This window comes from Felis catus, chromosome B1 (assembly GCF_018350175.1).
Source record: "Felis catus isolate Fca126 chromosome B1, F.catus_Fca126_mat1.0, whole genome shotgun sequence".
In the NCBI taxonomy this organism is placed as follows: domain Eukaryota; kingdom Metazoa; phylum Chordata; class Mammalia; order Carnivora; family Felidae; genus Felis; species Felis catus.
Window position 1 is genome coordinate 97059213 of NC_058371.1, and position 21216 is coordinate 97080428.

Consider the following 21216-nt stretch of genomic DNA (forward strand, 5'->3'; position numbering starts at 1 on the left):
TGGCGGAGGCAGTGCTGCGCGGCTGAGCTGCCCAGTGCACCAGCCTAGTCTGGGAGCGGCAGGATCCGCTGTAGGCAAGTCCAGACTGGATAGACGACGTCCGGGGGTCACCCGTCGCACCTTGGGGACCCCTGTGGGGTCCAGATGCCCGGTGAGCCCGGTATGTCCTTGGTGGGTTCTGGAGGACAGAGGCCGAGGTCTGGGGATAGCGGGGGAGGTGCAGTTTGCTGAGCTCTGCGGCCTCCATTTTGGAGAGCAGGGCCTAAGAAAATCCTTGAACAATCTGCCATTACCCAAAGAGGCCAAGACTACCTGGAAGTTACTGTTCTGCCCTGGAATTGTGTTCTACGGTCGGAGGGAGAGGAGTAACCTTGATCGACAGGTTTACTTTCTAACTCCAGTCAGAGTGGGGACTTGAGCGCCACCTTACAGCAATGAAATGGAAAAGAAAGCCACATTTTCACTAAAGGCGAGTGTAGCGTGTACTTTTTCAATCTTACAAAGCAGTTTGTGTTAAAAAAGAAAAGTAGAATGAAAAAGTAAAAAAAAAAAAAAAAAAAAAAAAAAAAAGAAAAGCTTAATCTAGGGGGGAAAACCCCTCCATATTTGGTATACATTCTTCAAGAAAGTACACAATTGTATCACAAAATTGGGGTCATACTGTATATGCAATTCCCTGACCCAATTTTTATACTTAATGCTTTATTTTGAGTGTTTTCTCAGTTCTTCAAGTATTTAATGGCTATAACTTGACTGCACTCTTCACCTTCCTCTTCCTTTTTCTCAAATGTTTCTCCTGGCCCCTTTTACTGCCACAACTGTCTCCTTTATATCCCTCTTGGGGGCATCAGGCTTCCTCTTTTCCAGTCATGCCTGTATTTTGGGGAGCTTTTTAAATAATGCAGGCACCTTTAAGTACTCAGAGACTTTGTTGCCCTGTACATACTCTGCTCCATTTATGAATTAGTGCCTCATATATAAATTGAATTGGAATTAGGAAACAATGGGCAGACTGACCTCTAGTTCCATATATTGGGAATGTATTTGAGAACTAATATGAGGAATTTTACCAGAAAAAATGTCCATAATCATCACAAACTGTATTCTGTAATCTTCCAGCCAAGTCATAAATTAATTCTTGATAGGGAGGTTAGCCTTGTGGGGATTAAAAAATCATGACTATGGGGTGCCTGGGTGGCTCCGTTGGTTGAATGTCTGACTTGGGCTCAGGTCATGATCTCTCGCTTTGTGGGTTGGAGTCCTGCTTTGGACACTGTGCTGACAGCCTGGAGCCTGCTTTGGATTCTGTGTCTTCTCTCTCCCTCTGCCCCTCCTCTGCACACTTTTGCGCTCTCTCTCTCTCTCTCTTTCTCAAAAATAAACATTAAAAAAATCATGACTATGGGGCACCTGGTTCAGTCAGTTAAGTATCCAACTTTGGCTCACCTTTGGTGAGTTTGAGCACACTCATTGGGCTTTCTGCTGTTAGCACAGAGCCCTGCTTGGGATCCTCTGTTTCTCTCCCTCTCTCTCTCTCTCTCTCTCTCTCTGCCCCTCCTCTCATACGTGCTCTCTGTCACGAATAAGTAAACATTAAAAAAAAAAATCATGACTATGGAAAATGCCCCCACAACTGTAGGGACATACTCCTCTGAAAATTGCTTTTTCCCACCTGTATACAGAAGGCAGTTTCCTTTATGTGTGGGAAGTTTATTATTACTAGTTTTTGGGAAATTGTGGGTCTGTTTTCGTCTTCTGTCCTTCACTTAAGACACCTGCAACTTTATTCTCCTCAGCTATGACTGGCATATATTTATATCAGTTGGCATTTTCTAATCTTGGGAAGTTTTGTGTGTTTGTTTGTTTGTTTTTTAAACCAAGGTAACTTTAGTTTCTACCTTGACCTTAATCTATGTGAAGAAATGGGTCTAGAATGAATGAATGACTAGCCACATTTAGTGGTAATGTAAGAAGAGCTCCAGTTTAGTTATTTTTGTGTTTTAAAAAATGAAGATACCTGGCTTTAGGTTTGATTTGATTATTTAAATAACCAAAGAGTTTATAACAAGTTTTTGAAATTACTTTTTGAAGAATAAAGCAGGCACCGAAAAGGGAAACGTGTCATTCCCCTTACCACCCATCTCAGAGTTCACTTATCCCTTAACATACCCAGCAGAATCCAAAATTTGTCAATTTCTCTAAAATTAAAGGGAAATAATTTTGGGGTTGAAATCTTGAGCCATGATTACCTGCTGGGCATATATGAAAATAGAAAGATAACTTTAGAAATAACTAGAGGGAATGGTTTATTTTAGAAACATTTTAAGCTGAGGCATAATGATATATATAATATATACATAATGTATATTATGTTATAATTATATTAGGCATATTATTATATAATACAGTATATATTGTATTATTTCCTTTTAACTTCCCTGGCAAAGGTAGAGGTGTGTTGTGGTTTCTATTAGGTTCAGTAAAATAGGTAAAATTATTCTCAGACTGAGGCTTTAAGTATTATAAATTACATTATAGAGGTCATCTGTTAGAGCCATATTACCAGGCTTAGCTCAAGGAAAGAAAATTATTTTATAGTAATTAGGAATTTGGAACCATGGTACCCAGGCTGAGAGCACTGGATAAAAAGAACTGGAAGAGAATTAATTCAGCTAAAGAGAATTAATTCAGTTTAGGCTGAGAAGACGCTTAGGATAAGCAGCCTCTGGCTATCCCAGTTTAAGCTTTATGCATTAGGGGCAAAGTATATGTGTTTTACCTGAATTCATTACTAAACATGATTGGTTAAAGAATAGATATAATGCCACATCTGTCAAACATGGAATAAAGGTATGCTTTTTCTGGGGGGCCCTCCCATATACAAAGGTGCAATTTTCACTTTATGATGCTAGCTGGGTTATGAGAAGAAATTGTAACAAAAAGAGGCGGTTCTATAAATAATATTGATACAGGATTAAATGGAAAAAACCCTGCAATATATTGCAAATATAAAGAAACCATATGTAGAGAAAACTGCACAAAAAATTATATCATAATAATGTGAGAAGGGAAGTTAAGATTGAAAAGGAAAGTTAGGGTTAATAGTAACTTTCACCCTGAGGCCAACACAGTCCCTTTTCTTCTATACCATTGGGTTTCTGTACATGCATTTTAAGAGAGATGTTTGGATCTGGGTTACATAATCCATTGTTCTTTGCTCCAGAACATTATGTTGCATCTTTGGAGATTTCTTCTCAGCTTCTCCGTAAAAAGAATTGTTCTTAAAAACTTTACTGCATGGAGCCATGCTTCAGCTAGTACAATTTTTCCATATTAACCTTGCTGATAAGCAGAGCCTACATTGAACATAAGTTTAATGCAAATTGGGAAGAAAAGGAAATAATAATGAGGGTTATTCAGTCTTGTGTAAGTTTTGCCTGAGGAAAAGTGATGCAAATTACTATTATTATTTTTTAGGTGCTCGCTCTTGCTGGGTCGCTCTCTCACTTTGTGGAAGATAGTTACCCCATCAGCATAATGAAAGTCTGATTGACCAAGGGCTAGTCAATATACAGCATTTTCTCTTTATTTATACTGTTAAGATTGAAAAACAAATTAAGTGAAAGGAGTCATATTTGTGGAATATAACATTAATATTTTTTTAATGTTTGTTTATTTTTGAGAGAGAAAGAGGGAGAGGCAGAGTGTGAGCGGGGGGAGGGGCAGAGAGAGAGAGAGAGGGAGACACAGTACTCCATGCAGCTCCAGGCTTTGAGCTGTTAGCACAGAGCCTGATGGGCTTGAACCCCCAAACCATGAGATCATGACCTGAGCTGAAGTCGGATGCGTAATTGACTGAGCCATCCCGGTGCCCCAATCAGTCTTTTTAAACCTTTTATGCTTGACAACAATTATGAGTAACTTTTTCCTCCACTCAACAATCATTTATCTGATTCTCTGACACCAACTGGTTATACTACAAGTCAATTCAGTAGTGACACTACCATAGTTAGGTGCAGACCCCACATATCAAGGGCTCAGTTTCATAAGACTGCCCCACTTCAAATGACAGTCACAAGTCCCAGGTTGCCACCTATAATTATGACAACTCTGCTATATATTTGGGGTTCCTATAACTCAAAAACTCAAAAAACACTTTACTTACTGATTTATTATAAAAATGTATAGGGCAAGATATAAGTGGGGCGCATGGAGCTTGCATATCACCCTCTGAGCACCTTGATGTGTTCATTAACCCAGATGCTTTCTGAATCTTATCATTAGGAGTTTTCATGGAGGTTTCATTGTTTGATTAAATCATTACCTCTTGGTGATGAACTCAATCTCTAGCCCTTCTCCACTCCCTAGAGGTTAAGGAGTGGGGCTGAAAATTCCAGTCCTCTAACCTTGCCCTGGTCTTTCTGGTGACCGGCACCCATCCTGAAACTATCTAGCAGCCCACCAAGAGTGGCCTCAATTGAAGAAAAGATGCTCCTATTACCCAGGAAATTCCAAGGGACATAGGAGCTTTGTGTCAGGAACCAGGGATAAAGAACAAATATTAGAACAGAAGATGATCTTATCCCTACCATGCAGGAAATTACAGAGGTTTTAGGAGCTCTGTTTAAGGAACTGTGGGCAAAGACCAAATATATGTTTACTTTTTTAATCACATTCTCCCCTTATAATTTTTTATCATAGGAGAAATATTGTCCTTCCTTCTCACCCATCATGTGTTAATTATATTTAAGTATCTGGCATATCCCCATAGAGCTTCTTCACTAAGAAATATTTTCCTGAAAATTCCAATAAAAGGAGTGGAAAAGAGAAGCTTCCTCATAAAGATTGTTATTTTTTTCTTTCCTTATTTTTTTTTTTATTTAAAAAAAAATTTTTTTTTCAACGTTTATTTATTTTTGGGACAGAGAGAGACAGAGCATGAACGGGGGAGGGGCAGAGAGAGAGGGAGACACAGAATCGGAAACAGGCTCCAGGCTCTGAGCCATCAGCCCAGAGCCCGACGCGGGGCTCAAACTCACGGACCACGAGATCGTGACCTGGCTGAAGTCGGACGCTTAACCGACTGCGCCACCCAGGCGCCCCTTTCTTTCCTTATAATCTTGGCACATGCTGTTTTGTGTAGGGTATGATAATGTCCACAAAAGTCTTGTGATTTGATATAAATATCATAAGTTACAAGGGATAATTATAAAAAGAACTGGTCTGACACTAAAATAGGCATTTAACGTACTTCATTAACTCATTGAATTCTCATAACAATTTTGTGAGTTAGGAACTATTATTTTTATTTTAAAGTCAAGAAATTTGAGTTGAGAATTCTGTAAACTATATAAAGTCACATAGCTAGTGGGTGGGAGAGGCAGGTCTGAACTAAGGTCATATGTACTAATAAAGACTACAAGCTGATTTTCCTTTATTATTTTTTTAATTTTTTAAACATTTATTCATTTTTGAGAGACAGAGACAGAGTGCAAGGAGAGGAGGGGCAGAGAGAGAGAGAGAGAGAGAGAGAGAGAGAGAGAGAGAGAGACAGAATCTGAAGCAGGCTCCAGGCCCTGAGCTGTCAGCACAGAGCCATATGCAGGGCTGGAACTCACAAACTGTGAGATCATCACCTAAGCAGAAGTTGGACGCTTAACCAACTGAGCCACCCAGGCGCCCCTGATTTTCCTTTGTTAACATCACTGATGTAAATCTCTCTATTCTCCATTCTCACTGCTCCAAATGTAGTTCAGTCCATCATCAACTTGGACTAGGCTACTTTAAGTGATTTCTCTTACATTCGTTCATGTGTCTCCAATCTAAGATCTGATAATATTACTTGTCAATTAAAAACCCTTCTCTGACTTCTTGTTTACTACATCTCATGGTACAAACTTCTCTCCCAATATTCATTTCATTCCATTCTCTTTACTACCTCCTCCCCTTAGGTTCTTTGCTAGCAGAACATAGGTTTTGTTTGTAGTGTGGTAACTACATGCCTACTCCAGTGGCTGGTCACAAACTGATCTAAGCCAGTGTTTCTTGATGGAGGTGTTTTGGTGTTCTGAACAGTACAAATCTCCATTGTAGGAGATTGTTTTCTGCATTTCAGTGTTTCTGGCATCTTTGTCCTCGAGGCATGAGATGCTAGTCATGCCATTGGCTTCTCTCCACCATTGTGATGATCAAAATGTCTTCACACATATTAACACATTCCCTTGGGGGTGAGGGAGAACCACAGGTCTAAGCTAATCATGGTATTCCTGCCCCCTACTCTCAGATTCCCTCCTAGCTAATTGTAGCCATGTGATCCTCTTTGGGGTTTTGAGGTCCAAGGGAAGTCAGTTGCAGGGTTTTCAGGGAGAGCTTTTTGTTTTCTTAATTGAAAGGACAGATGGAGGTATTGATGCTCCTGTCTTTCTTCTTCCTGACCTGCATGAGGGACTAGAGCAAAAGTTGTAGAATCCATTTTGCAACAAGCCAATATGCCAAGAGTAGTGGAGTAGAAAGATTGAAGGGCCTGAATCTTAGCACACTGGCCTCTTTATCTCTTTGTAATTTATATTTTAATCTTGTACATTATGAAATGCTCACTAGGATGTTACTGTCTGTCACCAAAGTTGTTACAGTATTATTGACTATATTCCCTTGCTGTACCTTTCATCCCCATGACTCATTCATTCCACAGCTGGAAGTTCACACCTCTTAATCCCTTTTGCCCATCCTGCCCATCTCCCCACCCCCACCCCCTTCCGTCAGCTACTTAAATAGATTTTGAGAGGAAGAATTGTTTTACTTGGAATTATGAACTGTGTCATACTTGGTATCTAATACAGTATGTATCAGTTTAGAACAAATTAAAACATTGGATAATTCTTGCTTGAGGATATAGCATTCCTTTAGACTCACATTTCTGGCTCATTGTGTCCTTTCAGTTGTGACATCATTTTAAGGGACTATAATGTTCATGTCTGTAGTTAAACATGTCACCCTCTCAGTAACTTGGCTCCAGACAACTTCACTTCCATTCTGTTTCTTCACCCTTTTCTATGGCTACACCCTGGACTTTGTCATAGCCTAATACTTCTTCCTTAGAAGTAATCAGCCATCCTTCCTATTCTTGCATTAGTCCTATTTCACTAGTCTTTTCTTTCTTTCTTCTCTTTTCTATCTTTCTATCTTTCTTTCTGCATATAGGGATCTTTAGTCCTTGACTCATCAGCATTCTTTATTGGTCACTTCCTATCTTTCTGTCTTATCTAGTTTAATTTCTATGGTTCATCATTTTAACCACCCTTAAGCAGTTCCTTAAACTTCCTTACATTTTACATACCTTGGCAATCTTTTTATGTTATTTCTTTAGTTCTACCCAGACATTCTTTAAAAAATTGTCCACTCTCCTTTGACTCCAGCTATTTATCCCCTCCCCCAACCATTCCTTTCTTAACAGATAAACATATATTCTGCCACAAAGAAAACTATACTGTACCCTTCTTTTACTCATTCCCTCCTGTTATAATTCAGAAAGGATCCTTTCTTTTGCTTAAGTATAATCTCTGCACATGAGCTCTGGATCTCATATGCTGCCATCTTCTCAGGAACCTTGCTCTATAAATTATTTCCTTTCTCCTGATATGTTGTATTAGAATTTAAATATGGCATAAGTTGCTCCCAAATTTTAAATATACTTATATATCTCTCATCCCTTTCTGGATCCCTTTGCTGTCTTTCCACTACCTTTCAGTCATACCTTTGGAAAGACTTGCCTACGCTTTTTGTTTCCACTCTAACCTATTACTTCCCAACTAGTTGTATTCCTTCACTCTGCTGGTTCCTTAGCTTGACTGAAACGCCTCTCCAAGTCACTAGTAACCTTGTGAAAGCCAAGAGGCATGCCTCAATCCTTATGTTATTTGGCCTCTTTCTTGTATTTGACACTTTTTATCCTGACACACTTTCTTCCTTTGACTCCATGATATTTTATGCAGAAGTTTCCCTTGCTTTTCTGGGTGTTCTTTCCTATTCGTATTTGCAGGATTCCTTGAGGAGTGGCTCCGACAGCCTTCTCGTTTCATTCTGTGGTTCTTTTACTAGATCATCTGTTCCCATGACTTAAAATACAGACCAGATGCTGATGATTCCCAAGTGGTTGATTCCTTCTCAACAATCAGTTTTTAACTCCAAACCAATAGATCCAATTGCCTATCAGATGTTTTCACTTGGCTATCATACAGGTATTTCAAAACAACACATCATCTCTTCCCACAAGCTTGCTTCTCCTTTGTTATTTCCAATCTCATTAAATGGTATCATCTAGTTATTCAAAGGAGAAACTTGAAAAACACCTTTGTCTTCTCTTTTCCCCTTATTTTTCATATCTAAACATAATTGGATCCTGTTTGTTCCACCTTCTAAATATTTCTCTGATCTGGCAACTTTTCTCTATTCCTGTTGCTATTTTCCTAGTTGAAGTTGACATTTAGCTGTCATCTGGATAAATGCGAGAGCTTTCTATTTCATCTTCATGCCTTAATCTTTCCTTTTTTAAAATCTATTCAAATGCACTTATTATTATTCACCTGGTTAAAATCCCTCAGGAACTTCTAGTTGCTCTTCTGGCCTAAACTTTTAGGATGGCTTTTAAGGTTCTACTTCTTTATACTCGTCACTAACCATTTAACCTTTTTTATTCTAAGTGCTAGACATATTAAAGTTCTCTCCATTCAGGGGCGCCTGGGTGGCTCAGTCATTTAGGCGTCTGACTTCAGCTCGGGTCATGATCTCACGGTTGGTGGGTTCAAGCCCTGTGTCGGGCTGTGCACTGACAGCTCAGAGACTGATGTCTGCTTTGATTCTGTGTCTCCCTCTCTCTCCACGACCCTCCCCCCACTCACTCTCTGCCTCTTGAAAATAAATAGATGTTAAAAATTTTTTTTAAGTTCTTTTCACTCATTTTTCATTGTCATATTCTCTTTCACAATTTGGCAGTGTTCTTTTCTTCCTATTTTAATTTGTTTAACTCTCACTCATTTTCTAGATTTCATCTTAGATATCATTTTCTTTAGAAGGTCTGTTCCCAGGGTCCTAGGGCCCCCTGCATCTATGATGTCATGACATTTATAACAGTGTGTGTGTGTGTGTGTGTGTGTTTTCTGTATCATGGATTAGACTGTGAGCTCTGTAGGAGTTGTGACTAGGTCAGCATGGCACCCTAGGGTCTGGCACATGACATGGTAATAAGTAGACACTTAACACATGACAGAGTGAGTAAGTAAATGAGTGGGCAACTTTTAACTGATTAAATGTACGGAATGAGTGAAAGATTGGGACCAAAAAACAAACAAAAAAACAAAAACAAAAAAACCACACTAACGTACGGATTTGAGGTCCAGATTGACTGATGTTGCCAATCATTGGGGAATGGAACCCAGAAAGCAGAGCCATTTTGGGAGTGAGATAGCTGAAACGTTTATGTGGGGCTATCTGGTGAGCAGCTGAATATATAGGACTGGTTTCAAGAGTGGGAAATGAGCTAGAGACATTGATTGGAGGTCATCAGTCTATGAGTATGAGAGAGTCCAGGGAGGGGATGTATAGTGGGAAGAGAAGAGAGCAACTAGACCGATTATTTAGGAACATTGGCATTTATGAGGTGAGCAGAATAACAAGGAACCCACAAAGGTATCTGAGGGAAACCTGACAGCTTATGGGAAAGCACCCAACTTGGTGTCATGTAAGCAAATGGAAGAGATAGTTTCAAGGAGAGATAATTGGCAGTGTCAGATTTAGTTTTTTGTCATTCAACAAATTGAGTTTCTACAAAGGATGTAGTGGCAGGTGTTGTCTACCTTGCTTCACTGCAAGTTTCTTAAATGCAGGGATATTGTCTTATTTGTACTTTTAATCCCAGGATTTATCCCAGTATCTGATACCAAGTGGAATTCGATAAACAGGTGTTAATTGAACATAATGCATTTACTTTGGTCAAGCGATGGACTTAAAATGTATGGCAACATAAGCATAAATAACTGATTTCTCTTTATTCTGTAAAAAATTTCTTTTAAATCATGCTTGGATTTCAAAGACATCTGGAAAGTGGAATGTAGTTAGGTACTTCCCATTGTACAATTTTATTTTTTTAAATGTTTATTTATATTTAGAGAGAGAGAGTGAGTAGGGGAGGGGCAGCAGAGGGAGAAAGAGAATCCTAAGCAGGCTCTGTGCTGTCAGTACAGAGCCTGATGTGGGTCCTGATCTCATGAACTGTGAGATTGTGACCTGAGCTGAAATCAAGAGTTGGATGCTTAACTGACTGAGCCACACCCCTCCCCCCATCATTGTATAGTTTTAAAATGGGTCAACCTTAGGGAATATTTTCAATGTTTAGCATCCTTGGCTTTTCTGTTTTTCATTTCCCAGTTTCTTTGCTTTATTTTGCAGACAAAGCTAATTCTGTGTCTTAATCTGAGGAATAAAAAAGATCTGATAAAAATAGGTAATTCATATTAAGTGGTATTGACTTAAAATGTTAAAAAGTCCCAGGAATGCTTTCATCAAAAAATAAGACTACTATTAGTATATTGCTTACTTATCAGTAGTGTAGAAGTAGTGGTGGTAGAGATGGTAGGACAGCAGCTCTGTTTTTTCAAATACAGAGCTTGCCCAATAGTCATGTGTGGAGAGAGCTCTGGTATCAAATAACATCTGTTTTGAATCCTTACTTTTTACTTACTAGGTAGGTGCCTTTGAATATATCCCAAACTTTCTGAGCTCTAAATTCCTCATCTGTAAAAGGATAATAAGAACTTCCCTGTGAACCTCTTGGGTTATCCAGAGGATCAAATGAGATTGAATATGTGCAGCTACTTTGCACATGAAAGACTATTATTCTTTGCAGGCACTGCATGAAAGTGTCTGATATAGTTGCATTGTGTTTTCCAGTCTTAGATTTCTACTATTTGGTTTGCTGTTTGAATACTCCAGAGTTGTAAAAAAGTTTAGTGGTATAATTGTAACATTATATAACATAATGTAATATATTTAGAGCTAGGAATACTATGGTGTAACGTATCTAGAGGTAGAAATACTGTGGGTAAGCAAATGCTTTAAGCCTCCTCTCTGCTTTTTTAAAAAATATAAACCAATAGCCTAGGACACAAAAACAGTCTTCCCAGTTTGTTCTTCCTGGAGACACCCAAACTCTTCAGAGAGCTGATTGGTGTTCATACTTCCCACACAGCTGCAGTTGAACCTGTACAATGACCTCCAGGGGATTGTCTTGGCTCCAGTGTGTTGGATAATTGCCTATTTGGACAACTTTGCCTTGGATAATTTCCCTTTGTCCAATCGTGGGACTCATAAATCCATGCACAGGGGGACAGATTTCAGAAAATAGTATTTGGCCATAGATAGTTGCAATTTCAAGACCCTTTCAAAGGGTGATAATGACATATTTTCACTGGACAATGGAAGTGTTCAAACTTTGAAGATATACTCTGGGATCCAGATCATTTATGCACCACTATAGAAAATGCATTGCTTATCCATCAACCTGTTTAAAAATGTTAAGGTCATGAATAAGAATGTTCCACAGCCCATAAAATACTTTTCTTGGAGTATAACTTAACCGGGGGGAATATTATTATGTCGGAGTTCTACTCTGGTATTCAACGGAGATACAAAATGAGAGAGGAAAAGACCTATTTCTTTCAAAGTATGTTTTCTTTATAATACTAAATGTTTAGAAAAGAAAGTGCACAGAAAGATTTGTTGTTTTCTATCCTTTATTCATCTCTTAATGTATTTATTTATTTTTGGCTTCACCATAGAAATTTGGATGAATGGCTTTAGTGGTTATCTCATCTGTAAAATCTGTTGGGCATAGTTTTGGTTGTGTTTTCCAGAAAATACTGTGTGCTAAATGTGGGTCAGGAGAATTTAGGAAGGAGGATACAGCTGTATACTATTCCTATGAAAAGAAACATTGTCAAGAATCGTCAGAGAGATTTAGAGATGCTATCTGCAGGATTTCCAGATTTCAACAAAATTGTTTTACCCTGAATAATGGTAGGTTTAGTCTTAGCCAAAATGCAACTGGGCAATCTGTTACTTCCCATATGGAAAGCAACTGTTCAAGTAAATTATATAATTGTACATTACAACTTTGCTTCTGTCATACGTTATAAATTCAGTTCTATCCCAAACTGAGACCATTGCATGACTGAGCCAAGTTTAGTGTTGCTTTAACCAGCCTTTCGTGTCGTAGTTGCATCCAGCAAAAAAAGTGACTTCTCTTTATAATTCTCTTACTTGGCTTCTTGGAAATACGAATTTTGCTTGGACCTGTCAGTGGATGTCACTTTTATCCTGATTTGGAGAACCTGTTGAGGAGATTTTCTTGAGTAGCCTGTTGTGAAATGAGGAGCCTAATAGGAAAAGGTAATTAATTATTCTTTTGGATGAATTTTTATTTTCTTCCAAATGATATTGTTAGTATTAAAATTTAGAGAATTTGTAAAACGTAAAAATTACTACATGGAGCCTTTTATTTTCTTACAATGGTGTTCTGCCATGAGAGAGCTGAGCTCATGGTCTCTCTGGGCTGGTGCTCATGAGGCATTATAGAATGTTCTCTGTTTTGTCATGTTGGCAAAGGAAATTACACCAGTGCCATGATTGTCAGAATGATACAGCACCTCTGAGGTAAGGGATTACTGCCTTATTAAAGATAGGTTGGGGTGAGCTCTGCCAAATGTTGAGTGGGATTTATTGAATACCCTGCAAGTACAATGTAAGATTTCTGTGCATTTTGGTTGTGAGAAAACAAGTGTTGGTAAGAAAAGAACAAAAATGCAAGTGGGAAAATAATCATTATTTCTGGGTCCTTTCATGAGGCAAAGGGATGAAGTTTAAGAGGAACAGAAGACTCCTAAAAATAATAGAATTTGCTTTCAGGAAAACATTAAGTGAGTTAAGTAAGTAATACTATTCATGCTTTATAGTAAATTGAATAGCTGAGACATGATATTTCCTATGATGTATCTGACTTTTACCAGTGGTTTTGTTTCCTTTTACTCAGTCTGTGAGGATGTGTTATGAATGTACAAATATTTTCACCCTCTCTAAAATTCCAATGTTTAAAACATTCCAGAACTTCTTAGATTAAAATGATACCTTTCAAATTATAGGTCATCATATTAAAATATAAACCTTAAAAATTTATTATCCATTGCATGAGTGGTGTCTAAAGTAGTTTAAGTCTTTTTTACATGGCTTACTTTTTTAGAATATACAAATACACTTGTTTAGTGGTGTCAAATTATTTGTTTTATAGCAGATTTACAAATCAAGCTCATTAATGTAGTCTGCCTATCTTTAAAAGGGGCTCATGTAAAAGAAGAAAAAACTTACTGTTTCTTTATTGAACAATGTATTACCTTTCTACAAATGTCAGTATTGACCTCTGCATACTTAATGAATACTTGAGAAACCATGAAAATTATTACTTTTTATTATTATTCATCAATAATTGTCTTCCCATAACTTGTGTCATTTATATTTAGTATTCTAGAGTCTTGGAGAATTAAAGGGAAGCAACAAAAGATCAATTTAAATTATAGCAGTAAATAAGGTTAACTTTGTACTGCTTTAAAACTATCAAATAGTGAATTATGAAAATTTCAAAGTAAAGCTACTCTGCAGTTTTTAATTGGGCAAATTTATTCATCTTTCATATTTGGTGCCACCACTGATCATAATTCATTAAGATATCATTATAAATTTACCTCCAGTGAATAATAGGTATATAAATTATCATTTGATAGGTAATGGTTTATAGGTTGGCAGTTTAATTCATAGATTTAGTGGACTTATAAGGTACTACAAAGTGCTACAGAATTGTTTGATGATTTTTGGTATCTCAGGAAATAGGTGTGCATAAAAGTCATTTAAGCATACTCAAGGACATTTTGACATCATTTTTGTTTTATTTTATTATTTTTATTTATTTAAAAATTTTTTCAATGTTTATTTTTGAGAGAGAGAGAGAGAGAGAGAGAAAAAGAGAGAGAGTGTGAGCGGGGTGGGGTGGGGGAAGGAGGGAGGGAGGGAGAGAGAGAGAGAGAGAGAGAGAGAGAGAGAGAGGATCTGAAGCAGGATCCGTGCTAACAGCAGTGAGCTCTATGTGAGGCTTGAACTCAGGAGCCGCGAGATCATGAGCTGTAGTTGGTCGACCACTTAACTGACTGAGCCACCCAGGTGCCCCGACATCATAATTTAAATTGTGAAGTTGGAACTAATCAAGGTGGAAGATTAGATTTATTCTTGAATGTCTTTTATTTATTTCACCAAAACCCAACATTTTGGAAACTGGTAATATGTCCCTTAGATAAGCTGTATCTTTAGTCTCAACTTGTGAACTTCCTTCTCCATGCATTATTTCTTTGAGCCATCTCTTCTAGTTTGCCTGTGTGTTAAGACATGAACATGAAAATATCCTTAATATCTTTGAAAACTGTTGCTTTTATTTCTTTAATCTTTATAGTTCATAGAAATACATTTTCAGATAGATTGTTTTGAAGAAGGTAGGCAAGTGTGAATGATGTATCTTTCTAACACACGCAATCAGTAATAGATATGTAAGTAGTTAAAGCCCATTCTTCTTATTAAGAAGACTAAGAAACTTGTGCAGAAAGGAAGTTAAACTTTAATTTTTCTTCTAGCCAATAAGCAAAGCAGACAACTTTTTCCAGTTTTTTTTTTTTTTTTTTAACTCCCTTATGGTTACATGGTAGTTTGGTACCTTGTTGTATATTTGGAAGTATTTGCTTTCTCTGTGTTTATGATACAGTGACAGAAGTGTACAGAAATCTACCACTACTTGTAATGGTACTTTTGGGGAACATAAAGACTTTTTTCTAGTGGATAGCAAGAGGGAAAATGAACTCCGATAATGACGTTACTTTCTCCTCTAATTGAAGGGATTTCCTTAATTCTTAAGGCAGATGAAAAGAACTAAACTTTAAAATAACGGAGTTAATGCATTTCATTATTTTTTGAGTTAAATGTTAGTCAAAAGCATTTCCTCCTTGAATAATGTAAAGGAGAAGTCACATGAGATTAGCACGAATGTGAGACAATTAAGGCCATAAATTAGAATTTTCAGAAGCTCTGACTGATTACAGATCATAGGATTTATTTTGAAGACCTTTTGGTAACCTCAGCTGTAATGAATGCTTCCACAGAAATCTCACTGAGTTGGGGGAGGCATTCACATGGTCCCTTTATGTCATAGCCTGCCTTTAAAACTGATTTCCAACTTGGGGCTCACACTTTTGTTCCAAACCTGATCTTTTTGGCATCAGAGCTCATGTTCTTATGGCCAATTTGGATTTTTAAGCAAAGAAACTAATTTAAAAAGTCTTTTTGGACAACAAATGACTTTTAAAAAATAACATTTTAATGATTTAAATGGAAACAACCAGAATAAGCTGGATTAAATTTCTCTTAAAGTATATACATGGTTAGCGATTAAGAGGAAAGAGTAGCTGAAAAAATGCTGTCTATTATTTTCCTTTAAAACCCCAAATAGTTGAACAATTGAGTAGTTCAAAAGACTTGAACTGGGATATCTTTGTAGAAAATATTTTTGACAGTGAAAGATCTTTTAATAAAAGAATGAGAGATAATAAACTTTTAACAGTGAGTTTTTAATCTGTATGGTTTCTAAGATCAATCTTAGTGATAGAATGATTTTATTGAAGATTCTTTAGAAGGTCAACCTTATTCAGGAATTTTAGGGACAGGAAAAAACAAATAGATATTTAGAATAAAATGGTTGTGAATTAAGATTTTCCTAGATGGCTCTTGTTATTGTCCTTCCCTAAGCTTTTAATATCAAACTCTAAGTGTCTACATTTTCTTAGCTACCATAGACTGCATATGACTGGGAGAGGGTGAGAAGACTAGATTTTTCAAAAATGTGGGCTTTATTTAGATGGTGAAAAGTTTTGTTGAAGAAGGATCTGTGTGATGGGTAAAGAAATCTAAATTAGTAGAAAATTTAAGTAGATGGGCAGAAGTATGGTAGCTATTTGGGTTTGAGGAGGGCATGTAAAAAAATGTCCCTCATTTCTTTTAATGCTTTGAATGAACTGAGAAATGATATAGGAAGGATGAGAGTTGAAAACATCACCTTCATTTTTTATAAGGCTGATTTTTGGTGGTTGTGGTTTAGCTGTAGGAACAATGAGCTTCCTCAAAACAAACTTCAGGGCTAGGCAGCCTTCTCCACATAGTCTCAAACAGCACAGGACTAGGCAGGCAGTGCCCTGAAGGGTCAGAGCTGCACTATACAACCTTCAGCCTGGGGAGTAGCACTGAATGCTTGCTTGCTGTAGTCAGATTGTTTCAAAGAGAAAGGGAAAGGGAAACAAGTTGAACGTGCCATTACATTTTTCTTAAATTTGCAATCAGTAAGTCTGTGTGCCTCTCTTGGGGAGGAGGGAGTAAAGTTTTGGCAAGAGCCCAAGAATGTTACTTTAATGGGACTCCCTTCACATTGGAAGGAAACATCAGGAGCCAGAAAGAAATTAACTTTTTGAGATTCTTGTTCTTTTAACCCAGTGGTTCTAAACCAGGATTATCTTCCCTAGGGAAGTTTTTGTTGTAACAATGATTATGGGAATACTGATGGTGTTTGGGGGTGGAGGGATGGGTCAAGAATGCTAAATATCCTTCAGTGCACTGACCAGTCCCTTATAATGAAGATTCCCCCCACCCCCCCCAAAAGTTCCCTAGAAACACCCTGAACTGAACCTATTAGGTTATGTCTGCTCTGTGGGGTGAGGAAGTGATTAGCACTGTGTCAAGAGCATTCCTGTTACACTTTCCTGAGTTGACTCCCTCGGTGTAACTCATTGCTTCTTTTGGATCCTCTTTGAGCTATTGGTGGCAATATAGGTTTTGCTCCTCGCAAACTGTGAATGGGTCAAAACTGCACATTATTTAAGTGGACTCCAAAACACCTTTGTACACAAGGTAGAAACTTGATACTCTAGTTCCCATAAAAAAACAAAACAAAAACAAAACTATGATCCCCATATTGTCCAACATAGCTCAGAAATTATAAAATGAAAATAAATTATAAAATAAAATGAAACTACATTAGAATATTCCTTAAGACAAAATGTAAAAAAATGCCCTAAGTTTGAAGAACAAATATTCTCACATTATAAATTTCTTGGGGAAAAAAATAGATGTTCAAAGATTCACCTCTTTTCAAGTTAAGAGTCTGGGGGAATTAAGGTCAAATATCAAATTCTTTCAGACTTGTGAATTAACATTCACAGACATTGAAGTTTTATATTGACCTCAAGTTCTTAGCTAGAGGTTCTTGATGTCTTGAGTAGAGTCGTTTTGTTTCCATGGTTATAGCCTGTACTATTTTTCACTGGAATTGATGAAGTTTCTTCAAGTCCTCAGAGGTTTTATTGATTCTTAAGCAAATATCTCATAAATCTTATTTTTAAAAAAGATTCTAAAGGGCCAGCAGACTTTCTAACGTTATCACACCACTGATTCCTCGCTCAGGTGGATCTTAAGTCCTGAAAACAGCTATCCCAGGCAAAGTTATGTTCCTTAAAACCTTGTACTTAGTGTTTCTGAAGGTCCATGCCAGAAACTCAGTGGTATCTTTATTAGCCAGGGGCCCTGTAGGAAATAGGTGGCACACTTCTACTTAAGATAATTCGAGTGAAGTTTAATAAGGTGGTGGGTAGTGAGAAGACACAGGAAATAGTGTACACCCCTGGGACTGGTAAGTGGAATGCTGTTACCACCCTTAGACCTGATAGGGGAAATGAGAGATTACTTGGAACCCTGAAAGGGAGAGAGTTGTGGGAGAGGACCTTCTGACCATGGCATTGAGAGAACCTGGGGAGTATATATTCCAGTGCCACTCTCTTCCCTTCTTCCAGTCCCCTTCTGTTGCTCCCAAATGACTGAACTAGCTAGAATCCAGAGGGCACAGGACCCCATTAATGAAGATATCTGGCATAGTAACTGAAAAATGAAAGAGTGAAAGGAAGAAAGAGAAAATCTTTTTTCATCACTTTGATCTGGATGCCAGTGGAGCCATACATCCAGGACACATGACCAATGAGTTTAAACTTGATGGAAAGAAACCCCTTACCAAGGGATTAATTTTTGTAACATGGATTAACTCTATCCAGAGGAAAGAAATACCTATGCATACTTTCTCACCCTCAGAAAGTGGCTGTAGAGACTTTTTTGTTTCTTGCTAAGTTTAAACCTTGTAATGTTAGTAGCCCTGATTAAAATTACCAAGTCTCACCTGAGGTATTTTTCCTTCACCTCAGTGAAAACCTATTAATGTACTATCAAAACCTTTTTATTTTTGTATCCCCTTGGAGTCCCATCTCCCTGACATCATGTGGTGAATCTTGTGTAAGTTCTATCTAGTGACGGAGCTTCTAAGGTGCCTAAAAGGGGGCATTTTCAGTCTTGTGTTATAGTTCTGTGGGATTGTTCAGGGCCCTGAGGTCTGTCTTTTAGGGAGGGTCTACTGGTCAAGCCCACGTTGGTGTTGGTTGGATATCTGGTCCAGATACTTATTTTTATACCAAGTTTCTAATAATGTAAAGTTAGAACTCACCAGTGTTTTGAATTGGAATTCTTGCAGTTAAAAGCAGCAGCAAATATCCACCAAAATGGGAGATGGAAATTTATAATAAGTTCTTATGTCACTGTAACATACTCATGCCATACCTATGCGGTTCAAGATCAAGCTGCAACAAACACCCTGTTGTCTGAGTCCCTACCATTGGTCTATGGCCTCTTTGACTAAAGTCACTCATCCATATAGTAATTGCTTGATGAACAGCCATTTAGTATGGACAGGGCACCATGGGCTGCAGTGGGAATCCGTGTGGCAGCACCTGAGGCCTCAAGTGACCTGCTTGTGTCAGAACAGTCACAATAGTTAAAAGCCAACTGTATAACTGATAAAAACAAAGAAACCCAAGTCAGTGGCCAAATATATGCTGCTGTATGCCATCAAAATGCTCTGCCATTTACTAAAAAATCCTGGTTCTACCAAAAGCTTATCCAACCTTTATTTTTATTTATTTATTTTTTTTAGAGAAAGAGAGGGCATGTGCATGCAAGAGAGCAGAGGAAGGGCAGAGGGAGAATGAGAGAGAAATTTTAAACAGTCTCTGAGCTCAGTTTGGAGCCTGATGCAGGGCTAGATCCCATGACTGTGAGATCAAGACCTGAGCCAAAATCAAGAGTCAGACACTCAAATAACTGAGTCACCCAGGTGCCCCTAATTTTGTTTTGTTTTGTTTTTTAAATTACTAAGCTTTATTTATTTAGAGAAATTTTTGGTTTACAGAAAAATTGAGCAGAAGGTACAGGGAGTTCCTATATATGCCCTCACCTTCTCCATCCCTACCCAATTTCTGCTATTATTAGCAGCTTGCATTAGTGTGTATATTTGTAACAACTGATGAAACAATATTGATACATTATTATTATTAAAAAAATCTATTTATTTAAATTTAAATCCAAGTAACATGTAGTGTAGTAATGGTTTCAGGAGAAGAATTTAGTGATTCATCTTACATGATATGTCTTACATGTAACACCCAGTGCTCATCCCAGCAAGTACACCTCCTCAATGCCCATCATCCATTTAGCCTATACCCCCACCCAGCTCCCTTCCGGTAACCTTCAGTTTGTTTTCTGAATTTGAGTCTCATGGTTTGCCTTCTCCCTGTTTTTATCTTATTTTTCCTTCCGTTCCCCTATGTTCATCTGTTTTGTTTCTTATATTCCACATATGAGTGAAATCATATGATATTTGTCTTTCTCTGACTTATTTTGCTTAGCAGAATATAATCTAGTTTCATTCATGTTGTTGCAAATGGCAAGATTTTGTTCTTTTTCTTCACTGAGTAAAATTCCATTTCACACACACGCGCACACACACACGCACACACACACATGCACACACACACACCCTCCACATCTTCTTTATCCATTCTTCAGTTGATGGACATTTGGGCTCTTTCCATACTTTGGCTTTTGTCAATAGTGCTGCTGTAAACATGGGGTGTATGTGTCCCTTTGAATCAGCATTTTTGTATCCTTTGATAAATGCATAGTAGTGCAATTGCTGGGTTGTAGGGAAGTTCTATTTTTAATTTTTTGAGGAACCTCCACACTGCTTTCCAGAGTGGCTGTACCAGTTTGCATTCCCACCAACATTGCTAAAGTGTTCCCCTTTCTCTGCATCTTTGTTGATACAACGCCTGTTGTATCCTGAGTTGTTAATTTTAGCCATTTGGACAGGTGTGAGGAGATAGGTATTTCATTGTGGCTTGATTTGTATTTCCCTGATGATGAGTGATGTTGAATATCTTTATATGTCTGTTAGCCAAATGGATGACTTCTTTGGATGACTGTCTGTTCATGTATTATGCCCATTTCTTCACTGGATTATTTGTTGCTGAGTTCTCTGAATCTTTCATCGTGATCCTTTGCCATTGTTTCCCTCTTTTTTTTCTGCTTCATTATTTTCCATAATTTTATCTTTTGTATCACTGATTTGCTGCTGCTTCGTCCATCCTTACCGTAATGGCTTACATTTGAGATTGCCTCTTGGTTATAGCATTTTTAATTTCAACCTAACTAGATTTTAGTTCTTTTATCTCTGCAGAAAGGGATTCTCCTGTATCTTCTATGCTTTTTGAAAGCCCATCTAGTATCCTTATAATCATTGTCTTAAATTCTAGTTCAGACATCTTACGTATATCTGTATTAACTAAATCCCTGGCCATCATTTCTTCCTGTTCTTTCTTTGGGGTGAATTCCTCCATCTTGTCATTTTGGAGGAAGAAAAAAAAATAAAAAATAAAAAAAAAATAAAACAAAACAACAGAAATAAAATAAAGGAAGCTAGATTCTAGGTGTGTTTTTGTCTGCTTGTTGAGAGAAGCTTGATAGAGAATAAAGAGAAGAGGAAAACAAAAATTAAAATTAAAATTTTAAATAATAAAATAGAATAAACTAAAAGTTGAATAGAATAAAAAACTTTGCTCTTCCTGTATCCAAGAAAGCAAAAGAAAAGAAAGAAAAAGGAAAACAACAGAAGCAAAAACAGAAGGAAAGAAAATGAGGATAAACAAGCAC

At 37.5% G+C, this 21216-nt stretch overlaps 1 long non-coding RNA gene across 3 annotated transcripts in view; it reads left to right on the forward strand.

The window, feature by feature from the left end:
- Nucleotides 1-2: 2 nt before the first annotated feature.
- Nucleotides 3-21216, forward strand: part of LOC109498982 — a 96830-nt gene continuing 75616 nt past the window's right edge. For 2 of the 3 annotated variants that reach the window (XR_006596770.1, XR_006596771.1), the window contains exons 1-2: nt 28-160; nt 12353-12441. This is a non-coding gene — a long non-coding RNA (uncharacterized LOC109498982). Of the gene's footprint in view, nt 161-12352; nt 12442-21216 lie in introns of all 3 variants that reach the window. The other variant, XR_002156053.3, reaches the window with a different exon arrangement.